Genomic DNA, 12,020 nt, shown 5'->3' on the forward strand with positions numbered 1-12,020 from the left:
TGGCCAATCGACCCATCACTGGCCCGGAACCGGTTCAACTGCCGGAGACCCAAACACTCCATCAAGATGAGTTGCTGGCTCCCAGCTGACCCAGCTGAGTGAGATAGTAGTCTAGCTGGTTGAGCTGACCCAACTTGGAACGAGCTAGACTGACCATGATCGAGCTTTGTCCATCTGATCGAACTTCATGTCTGCATCGCCCAGCTGCCTTCCAACTCGTCCAGCTTAATTATCCTTGTTTCCTCCTTATTTGGTTAAATCTTAGTCTCTTAGAGCACTTAACCTTCTTTGATAGATCATGATACGATTCCCTTATGATCTCATGATCGGCTGGTACGGTTCCTTGAACCATGGTCTATCCCGACAATCCTATCTAGGACTGGGGACATGGCAGACCTGCTGAGAATGAATCATTCTGGTAAACTAAAGTGCATAAGTTATTACTCCTACCTCCAAGCAGGACAAACTAAATGCTATTATGTTATATATATTTATTGGAAATCCGTAAGCCCATGTCACATTTATAGTTTTTTTATTGATATATGTCACAATCATGTTAATTAGCAACTTTCAAAATTAAAAATTATATTGTAACTAATAAAACATAAAGAAATTGCTTGAAATATCATAAGTTAAATACTAATTTCAAAAGTTCACTCAATCAAAATACTTTAAAAATTGGGTTTTGGGATTTCGGGATTACTATTTAGGATTCAGTATTTAGCGGGTGGAGTTGAGTTTATAAACTTCTCAAAATAATTCTTGAACATTTGTAAATGATTTAGATTGGTCGATTTATTCTTTTTTTTATCACAAACTTAAGGTATTTATGAAAATAGTGAATACTAAAGATAAATTTGAAAGTTGTATCAAAATTGTGGTAAATCTATAATTCCCTCTAAGATATATATGATTTTTCCCCACTATAATTATTATTTGATTTTAAATGATTTTGAAAAGGGAATGACTCAGTGGTCAACAAATTTGAAACTAAACTAGAAAATTTTGCTGGTGTAATATTTTGGTCTAGCCTTTGCTTCTGGTCAACATTTTTAAGAATAACTGGATGCATTGGTTTCAGGTCAATATAGGGGATATATATGCATATAAACTATCGAAGAAACAAGGAAATTTAATAGCAGAGTCAAACGAAACATTAAACAAATTCAAATAATGCGGATCTTAAAAAATGAGCTTCCATGTAAGTGTAAAAAAAAATCGAGTTGTAAATGATAGTGTAGTTGAACCTATAAATAGTTCTAAAGAGGCAACAAGGAATTTAAAAAATTATCATTACTAACATTTCGTTATATTATTTCGCCAGTTAAGACCAAGAAAATGGATAGACGAACGCTGATGATAATGATCATGGTGATTGTGATGACGATGTTGACAATGGAAAGTGAAGCGAAGACAGTACAAGAATGCAAGAAAATATGCCAAGGCATATGTTTAGGTCCATTCCCACCAAGCATTACGTGCTTAGACAACTGTTTCAAAGAGTGTATCCGCAGTCGCCATGACCATCATTCTCATCTTATTCCTTCACATTAACGATTTTCATGTATTGGAGATTGTGTTCTCTAATTGCTACTGTGATGTTCCAGAATTTTGCAAAATAAATTACTATACATGAAATTTGATATTATTCCACCGTAACATATTTGTCCTAAAAAGCCATATTCCCAATTTTGTTTTGCTTTAGTTTAAACTAGGTGGTTGCCCGCGAATTTGCAGATATAAATATTGTAAAAAAATATATTATGTATATAATGTCATAAATTTTGAATAATAATTAGAAACATTAAAAATATAATTGTTAACCTCAATTAGTTTGAAAATAAATCGTAAAGTTTATATAAATTTGATATAAAAATAACTGATGAATATTTAGTAATATCAAATATTTGTAAAATTATATATGTAATTATCTCATTAACTTCTCCAACATATATTATGCATCTTCTTCGGCTTTTTCTTATTTTTTTCGTTATCATTTCGTTTTTTTTATTAAACTAGGGTAAACCCGTCTTACGGGCGGGACATTAATTTAAAAATAATATTGAAACATCTTATATTTGAATGAGCATTTGTAAATATAAATGTAATTTTCACTATTTGTTTTGTTATTTTTGGTAGAGATCACAAATGTTTTTTGGTTATGATAGTATTTAGAATAAATATCTTTAGAATGGTAGTTGATTATATTTTATAAGATAAATATATATTATTTCTTATTTTTGTATGTGTATTTTTGAATTTATTGGAATTTTGGAAATAAATGTTCTCGAAAAAATAATTGATTCAAAATGATGTTGAAACTCACAAATCATAGATTGAATTAAATGGTTTAGATGTCGACAAATGAACTAACTCTTTAGAAATAAACACCTTCTATCTTTTTTGTTACACATACAGCGAGAATCAGAACCAATTGGAAAAGGGAAGAATCAGATGATTAATATACTCAAAATCTATGCCTGAAAAACGTTAAACTCAAATGACTAATCATACCTTCACTTGTAAATCTTAAAGGAAAAGGGAATGGTTTGTTTTGGAAATCGCCGGGGCTACCTTGGCATCAAGGAGAAGCATACTACGCCCATAAGATCGCAACCTCTTTTCACATTCTTGGCCTCCAAGACGGCCTTGGACGGTGGTGCTACAGCTACCAGCTTTCAAATCAATAAGGAAGAAATATGAGTTAGCCACTATGCTCAAAGAAGAAGGTTTTTAAGTGTTGTGAGGAGTGAAAGGACGATGTTTAAGGATGAATGCATACCTTTTTATAGCAAAAGATTGACCGACTGGAAGAGAAATGCATTGAATGAGGAATCTTGGTAAGAGTGGGGAGAATGAGTTAAGACCATCAATCAAAGCATCTGTAACGGTCTGGAGGAGAGGAACCTCAAACGAAAACGTCACAAACAGAGTTCGATCCAGAGTTTCTTCATGACGATTCATGTAACATAAAACTCCAGAAACTCCATAGTCGGTTGACCTAATCAAAGCTCCCACAACATGATGAACCCTAGAAATCCATGGTCGCAACGTCTGAAGAAGGTGAAGGTAAAAGAATTCGGCTTTGATTTTGTTTTGTTATGAGCCCAAATAACGTTAGTCCAAGCCGGCTTGTGTTCGTAAAACCCATAAACGATTCAGACAAAACGCAGCGTATGATTGTAAGGGACATGTCACTCCCATAATGCATGAATTGATGACGTGGCAGTATGGGAGAAGAGAGTAGCTCTTCTTTATATTAGACTAGAGATGAACCCGGGCTACACCCGAGATTTTTATTTTTTTTTTCTAATTTAAGTTGTTAAATTATTTATATTTAGGTTATGATATATATTTATATAAATGTTAAGATGCATGCCATAATTAAAATTTAGTTTTAAATTTTAACACGTTAAATTAACATATTTTTTACTATTTAAATTTTTTTTTTGTAATTTTGTTGGCTATCTAGTTATCATATTTAGCAAAACTATCTGTTGAGTGTTGGAATAAATGTTTTAGATATTTAATTAAACTACAGAGTATTTTTGGATCGACCACATGCTCAACAATCGATCGATCCGTAAAAAGATGGTCGATCTCCTTGGCCAGGTAAGTACAATTTTAGCAAAAATATCTTTGATTTTCAAATATTAAGTATATAACTATTCTTTTGAATATTGTTTTTTCTGAATTGTATTTTTTGATTAAATTATTGTATTATAATGTTTATGTAAATAGTTTTTGTGATGTTTGAATTTGGGATGTTCGTATACTTAACCTAGATGATATTGATGTTTACCAATTTATTGTTTTCTGGAAATAGAAAATAATGATATATCAAAACGTATCTAATACTTATTAAATGATAGTATAATGTAAATTACATCAATTATTCGAAAATAACCATTTGTTGTTTTTATTTTTTTTAAATCAGAAATTATTTTTATTTAAAAACATTATTCATATGTAATATAATAGTTTTTTTTTCTACAACAAAAGGCTAAAAAAGAACTAAGCAGATTCCTGATCCAAGAGCCACCTCGGGGGAATCGAATCAATATAAACCATAGCAGCAGGCTGATTTCTAGCACCTCGTGCTAGCTTGTCCGCCATTGTGTTTTGTGCCCTCGGAATACGCTGAATAGTAAAAGGATGAGAAAATTCCTTACATCGCAGAAACTCCTCCATCTATATAATAGTTTAAGTTTGGAAGATTAATCTATATATATATATATATAAATTATGTATATTTAAAAAATAATAATTTAAGATATTATATATTTAGTAACTGAATAAAAGCTGAATTTCTTATCTTGAAAATCAAATATTTATATTTTTATCTTCATGTTATACTCACCAATCCATCATTGATATTTATAACTCAGTATGTTTTTAAAAAAAAACTTAGTTTTAAGTAATAAACGAATTTAATAAATTAAATTCATCACCTATAATGTTCTGTAAACTATATTTGAAAACTCTCTAAAATTATATTTAAGCATAATATTACTATTATTTAATTTAAGTTATTTTAAGCATAATATATGCTAAACCAACTTAAATTATATTTACAATAGGACCATCCTAAACCGGTTAATAAACCAAAAACAATACTAAACCAACATGAACTTATACCTGATTCGGCGAGGAATGAAGTGTATCAGGATAAACGCTTGAATGGTTATTAACTGTAATGGTTTGATCATGAAAGAGTTAGTATGAATATTAACAATAAAATTATGGATTAGATTAATTTAAATTTGTAAGAATACCTTTGAGTCTATGAAAAGCAAATCAATTTCCCATGAATAAGTTTGGCTTTTGGAAGTTTCGGGTTTCCCAACAATGATTCCACCTAACAAAAAGTTTGTTGTTATAAAAAATCTCCTTCAAGGTCATTAAAGGTTTTTGGTACGGCAAGAGTTGATAGTGGAACCATTTTTTTGCTCGAGTACTTTGAAGTTTTCCTTGATAGTGTGAGGTTGATGTTGATGGAATAATGAGTTTTATAGGGACTTTCTTGATGTAAAACTATACATTTTTTTTTTGTTTAATGTGGTATTTCCATTTTTATATAATTTACTACCATTTTAAGATAGATGTACATTTTAAGATAGATGTTTAAATCTTAATGTACTTTTTCCATTTTTTAAATGTTTGTTTCTATTTCTTATATTTTTTATTTACGTAATATCTATATTTTATATTTTAAAATAGATATTTAAATCTTAATGTACTTTTCAATTTTTTTAAATTGTGTATTTACTTATATTATATATTTTACATTTGAAGATAGATGTTTAATGCTTAATGAACTTTTTCCATTTTTTAAAAAAAATGTGTATTTACTTATTATTATATATATAATTAATATATTATATATTTAAATTATTTACTTATTATTTATTTTCCTGTATATGTATTTCCATTTCTTGTACTTTTTATTTACTTAATATCTCTATTTTACATTTTAAGATAGATGTTTAAATGTTAATGTACGTTTTCCTTTTTTTTTAAATTGTATATTTCCATTTGTTATACTTTCAATTTACGTAATATCTGTATTTTAAATTTTAAGATATATTTTTAAATCTAAATGTAATTTTCCATTTTTTAAATTGGGTGTTTACCTATATTATATATTTACTTATTATTTATTTTTATTTTTATTGTGTATTTCTATTTCTTATACTTTCTATTTACTAATAATTTTATATTTTAAGACAGATTTACATTTTAAGATAGATGTTTAAATACTAATGTATTTTTTCCATTGTTTTTAAGTTGTGTATTTCTATTTGCGTAATATATATTTTACATTTTAAGAATAGATGTTTAAATCTTAATATACTTTTTCCATTGTTTTTAAGTTGTGTATTTTTTTCTTATACTTTCTATTTACTTAATATCTATATTTTACATTTTAAGATAGATGTTTAATATTTAATGTACTCTTTCCATTTTTTAAAAATTGTGCATTTATAATATTTACTTATTATTTATTTTTCTATATATTGAGTATTTCTCTTTCCTATACTTTATATTTAGTTAATATCTATATTTTATATATATTTTTTTTTGTCGCCGACTTTTACAGACTCATATTGACTCTGTAAACCAAACTAGGTGATCTGCATCCATATGAACAACATAAGACGGTTGCATCCTAGCTTTACGGGCTAGACTATCCGCCATAGTGTTTAGCGTTCGTGGAACATGGATGATGTCTGATCTTGTGAAACTCTCCGTCAGGATCTTGTAATCGTCCAACTAATCTGCAAAAGCTGGCCATTCTTCTGGTTCCGAAACCATCTTCACCAATTGAGAACAATCCGTCGCAAATGTAACCTGAAATTAACGTAGATTCCTCATACATTCCATTGCCCAGAGTAGCGCTTCCATCTCCGCATGAAGAGGAGAGAGGCTAGTCCGAACATTCCTCACCCCCAATAAACCATTAAAACCCACTAGCGTACTAAACCATCCTTGCCCTGAAAAGTTATCACCATCTTTCCAAGAACCATCTATAAAACACCATCTACCTGGAATTGTCGGCAAAGACGTAACCACTGGTCGTGGTTCTGTTCGCTGCTCGTTTAAAACCTAAGCCTCCGCCCAGAGTTTAGATTCTGTTTCTGCCAACTTGAGTGTATCCATGGGGTCAATATCCAAATTACTAAAAACTTTGTTATTACGGCTTTTCCATATGTACCATAGAATCCAGGCAAACTGATGATCCTCCATTTGTGGTAGAACTCTCCAAAAGAGATGATTTATATTTGTGAAAAGCGACTTTGTTGGAAAAGCATATGGGTTCGACGGTATCTTCGAAAGAGCCCACACCTGAATCACTGGAGGACATTCGAAAAAAACATGATTTATCGATTCCTCATCAGCTGTACACCTGGCACAGCAGATATCTCCTTTAATCCCTCTCCCTTGTAAATTTTTCTTAACTGCTATACTTCCTGATACAAGTTGCCAGAGAAAATGTTTCAACTTTGGTGGACATTTTATTTTCCAGCAATAAGCCTTTAAAACGTCAACCGTGGGACCAATCAGAGGGGGTGGCCGTGCCTTATCTGGGTAAATCCTCTCCACCTGATAGCCTGATTTAACCGTATATTTTCCATTTTTGGTAAAATGCCATCCAACACTATCTGTCCTCTGAGTTCTACTCAGTGGTAGACTTTCTATAAGTTTTGCATCTTTTGGATCCACCAAAGCCCGAATTGCCTGAGAATTCCAAGTACGCGAAGTGGAGTCAATGAGGGAGTCCACTGTGAGGTCCGGATATAAATTATGTTGATTTTTATTAGCTGGTCTCGGGCGAGTGGTTGGGAGCCATGGATCATTCCATACAGATATAGAAGAGTCCGTTCCCACCCTTTTGATTAGTCCTTTGCTTGCCTGAGATTCTAGCAGAGACAATACTCCGCCATCCATAGGATGGAAAATATATGCGAATCGGTTCCAGGGGTGAAGCATTCCTGTAATACCGACCTTTAAAAACTCGGGCAAATAAAGAGTTTGGTTTCTCTATGAGATGCCAAAGCTGTTTACCAAGCATTGCTGTATTAAAATCAGTGATGTCTTTAAACCCCAAACCCCCTTCTTCTTTATCAAGATATACTTTGTCCCACGATTTCCAATGCAAACCCCTAGTACTTCCCCCTGGACTCCACCAGAATTGTGCTACCGCACTCGTCAGCTTCTTTGCAGTTGCCTTAGGTAATCGATAGCAAGACATCACATGGCTAGGTAGGGCTGTGACCACTGATTTAATGATCACCTCTTTTCCTCCTTTTGTGAAAAACCAAAAAGCCCATCCGGTAACTCTACAGTTTAACCTTTCTTGTACAAAGCTGAAAACTTGTATCTTAGATCCCCCCCCCCCCAATTTTCAGGCAGACCCAGATAAGAACCCATTCCGCTTAAATTTTGAATCCCCAGAATATCTCTTAATTCCTGTCTGGGCACTTCCTCAATCTCATGACCAAATTGAATCGATGACTTGTCAAAATTTATAAGCTGACCAGATACCTGCTCATATTCCTTTAAAATCGTAAGAATAGTTCGACATTCTTCTTTTTGAGCCTTACAAAAGAAAAGACTATCATCCGTAAAAAGCAAATGAGATATTGATGGACATGCTCTTGCCACCTTCATTCCCGTTAACTGTTTCTCTGCCTCTGCCTTTCTTATATTTTCGATCAAAGCCTTTGTGCAAAGAATAAATAAGTAGGGGGACAGAAGATCCCCCTGACGTAATCCTCTATTTGGAACAACGAGACCGCGCGGTTGTCCATTTAGTAAAACCCGATATTGAACTGAGGTTATACATTCCATCATCAATTTAATCCAGTGAGGATCAAAACCTATCTTTCGAAGTAATGCCTTAATAAAATCCTATTTCACTCTATCATACGCCTTACTGATATCCATTTTTATTGCCATATACTTTCCTTGGCATGCTTTATTAGTTCGCAGCCCATGAAACATTTCCTTCGCTATAAGAATAGTATCCGAAATCAACCGTCCAGCCACAAATGCCGATTGAATTTCTGAGATGAGCCTGGGGAGATATAATTTCAATCTCTGACACAATACCTTTGAAATAATCTTGTATCCCACATTACAAAGACTGATTGGTCTCAATTCCGTCATCATTGTAGGTCTCTCCGTTTTTGGAATCATACATATATTAGTAATATTTAGTCTAGCATCCATTTCTCCGGAACCCAAAAATCATTCACCAGCTCCACCAAATATGCCTTAATAATGTGCCAGGAGTGTTGAAAAAATAATGCTGTCATACCGTCCGGTCCAGGTGCCTTTTTTGGGTGCATCATAAAAAGAGCCTCCTTAACCTCCTCCTCTGTAGCTATTCTCAATAATCGTTGATTTATTTGAGGGGTGATCGTCGGTGGAATTTCCATCAGGAAATCATCAAACTCTGATGGTGAAGAAGAGGTAAATAAATCCTCAAAATAACTAACAGCCACCTTTTCTACCCCACTATCCTCGGTAATCCAATTCCCATCTGCATCAAGTAATCCAACAATTCTGTTACGTATCCGTCGCTGTTTTGTCAAAGCATGATAGAATTTTGTGTTGAGATCTCCAGATGAGTGCCACATATTCCTACTTTTCTGGTGCCAATACTCTTCTTCATCCCTATAAGCATCTTGTAATTCCTAGACACTTCCATTATATCTTCTTGAGTCCTTGTGTTATCTGTCTGTACCTCCTCCAGAGCTTGCTGTAATTCATTTATTTTTTCTTTTCCATAAGGTGGATTGTTTTTCCGCCATTTAGCAATTTCATGACGACAATTACTAATTTTTGCCACAATACTCTTCACTGTACCCTCAGTTCTATCTTCCCTAGAATCCAACCATCCCATTGATATTGAATCCATAAAACCATCTCTTCCAATACATCTCTTATCAAATCGGAATTGCCCTTTCCTTCTAGGAACTTTATCGTCTAAATAAGCTACCACTGGTCTATGATCCGATGCCACCATCTTTAAATATTCTGTATAAGAGCATGGAAATAAAGTATGCCATTCTTCGTTTGCCAAAGCACGATCAAGACGACACCGAACCATCACTGCCCCTTTTCCTTTTCCTCTTCTCCCTTGCCATCACATTTTATTTCCCCTCGCCGGAAATTCCAGTAATCCACTATTTCTGATCATATTATTAAAAGAAATAAAAGAATCCGCATTTCTTAAAGCTCCTCCATCTTTTTCATGGTTCCCTGTGATCTCATTTAGATCACCAATAATGAACCATGGCTCGGATCGTGAAAGTCCATATCTAGTTAAGCGCTCCCATACATGTTCCCTCAGTTGTTGATTTGGATCTCCATACACAAAAGTTATATAAGCCGTTTTCCCCATGACCTCTATTTCCACATCTATCATCCGGTTACTAGAATATAATACTCATTATTATAATAAAGTGCTAATCCACCACTTCTTCCCATCCGGGTCTACTACATTCTGATAAATATCATCATGTTGATAGTTATCAAAACTCACATTATCACGAAATGCATCATTCACCATATCTATATAATTATCCTCATTATCAACTTCTTGATCACTACCACTTAAATGCGTCGGGTCAACATAACTCGTTCCTAATGCAATATCAATTTCTTCTCCATGTTTATACCAAACATAATAGTCTGGCATAAATCCTCTATTATATATATGTCTCCAAATTTTTGTTCCCACGAGAAATTTATCGTTCTGACAAACAGTACATGGGCAGAAAAACTTACCGCCATTACTTTGTGTTAGAGACTGACTGTTTGCGAATGTCATAAATTGTTCCACCCCTGCTATGAACTCTTCCGAAAGTTTTTCTGTCTCCTCATCGATCCTCTTGTACATCCACTCTCGAAAATTTGAATAATTGTAATTTCCAGACATTATACGATAAACGTTAAGTTTTTTTTTTAACTTTCGTTTTTTTTTTGCTACTTTTTTCGTGCTTTGTACGCGTGAGGAGAAGAAAACGGTAAGAACCTATATATAGAAAATATTCTGACTAATTACCGACTAAATTCCGACTGCGGATAAAAATTAGGTACACTGGCGACAAATGTTTACCACGTGTTGTACCGGTTTTTCCCGACTACTTAGCGACTGATTTATGACCAGAGTCTAATGTTCCCCGACTGCGTTATAGTCGTATAGCAGTCGTAAATTTAGCGACTATTGTGCGACCGAGTCTCTGGTCATAAATCAGTCGCTAAGTAGTCGTAAACTTAGCGACTGTTATCCAACTAAACATCTGTGTCCCTACTTTCCGACTGATGTACGACTAATTTTTTGTCGTCGCTATTCTGTCGCATGGTAGTCGGAAATTAGTCATCTTGTTTTTTGTGACTACTATTTTAGTCGCAAAATGCAGTCGGAAAATGCAGGTTTTCTTGTAGTGCAAATTATCAAAACCCAAGTGGGCTTGAAAATTCTGAACAAACTCTTTCTCTTGTTTCGTTTCTGATAAAAAAAAAAGAAAATCAGGTTTATGCTTATGCCTTATCTCCCGTAAATAACTTATTGTCCATTTGCTTCCCATTCCTCTACAGTTCCAGCTTAGTACTCTCATTAAAAACGAATTTTATATGCTTCGAAAAGCCTATTTGATGGGTGTAATGAAGCCCAAAATGCTCAACCCAAATCTCGTCCTTGTGTAGAAACTTGTCATATAATAGTTCCATACCAATTTTCCAAACTGTATCATGAACAATTTCATGTATTTGCCAATCCAATATCTCCATTGTTCCTAGATAAACGTAATCTAATATACCATTCCTATTGTTATACCATACTAAAAGATAACATTCAAATTTTATAAATCCCATATAGCCATTATCAGAACCGTTGTAACCCCAACACCCAAGCAAATTACAGATAGAATACAAATATTCCAGCACAAAACCAATAGTTAATATTGTGAAAGCCATCGAAAAGATTTTTCCTATCCAGTGGGCTCCATATATTCCTCTCCGTACGTGTAACTGTCCCACTTTATGTACCTTGTTCCACAACCCCATCGCATAAGACAAAGTCAAACCTCCCGTATCCGTATTTGAAACCATCAACCTCGATCTACACTGTCGACGTAAGCCCATTTTCTGCATGGCAAGTACCCTTTGTGTTGGGTTTAATGAGACCCAACAGAGTGACTGCATCCAGAAATTGATTCTGAAATCCTCGTCCCAGTATCCAAACCAGTAAACCGTTCCAAAACACCACAGTAGTCCCCTCATATCAACGCTCCACATAGTATCTTCATCCCATGACAACAAGTTTGTACCAGAGGAAGACCCAAACGTTGTCTGCAGACCCGCTTTCTTCAGATAATCAGCTCTCTTCCTAACTCCTGGCCATAGTATGAACGTGCTGTTCCTGTACGAAAGACCAAACCCAATGAAATACAGCAGATTGTCAGATAATGCTACTTGAAAAAACCATAATGCCTTAGTGACAATCAAAC

The 12,020-nt window shown here is 33.8% G+C and overlaps 1 long non-coding RNA gene across 1 annotated transcript; it reads right to left on the reverse strand.

Annotated features, from left to right (window-relative positions):
* Nucleotides 1-2,284: 2,284 nt before the first annotated feature.
* LOC125576672 lies at nucleotides 2,285-3,397 on the reverse strand. The gene is made up of 2 exons (XR_007315108.1): nucleotides 2,783-3,397; nucleotides 2,285-2,675 (listed from the first exon to the last, which is right to left on the reverse strand). It is a non-coding gene; the product is annotated as an uncharacterized LOC125576672 (long non-coding RNA).
* Nucleotides 3,398-12,020: the final 8,623 nt, after the last annotated feature.

This window comes from Brassica napus, chromosome A7 (genome assembly GCF_020379485.1).
Source record: "Brassica napus cultivar Da-Ae chromosome A7, Da-Ae, whole genome shotgun sequence".
Classification (NCBI taxonomy): domain Eukaryota; kingdom Viridiplantae; phylum Streptophyta; class Magnoliopsida; order Brassicales; family Brassicaceae; genus Brassica; species Brassica napus.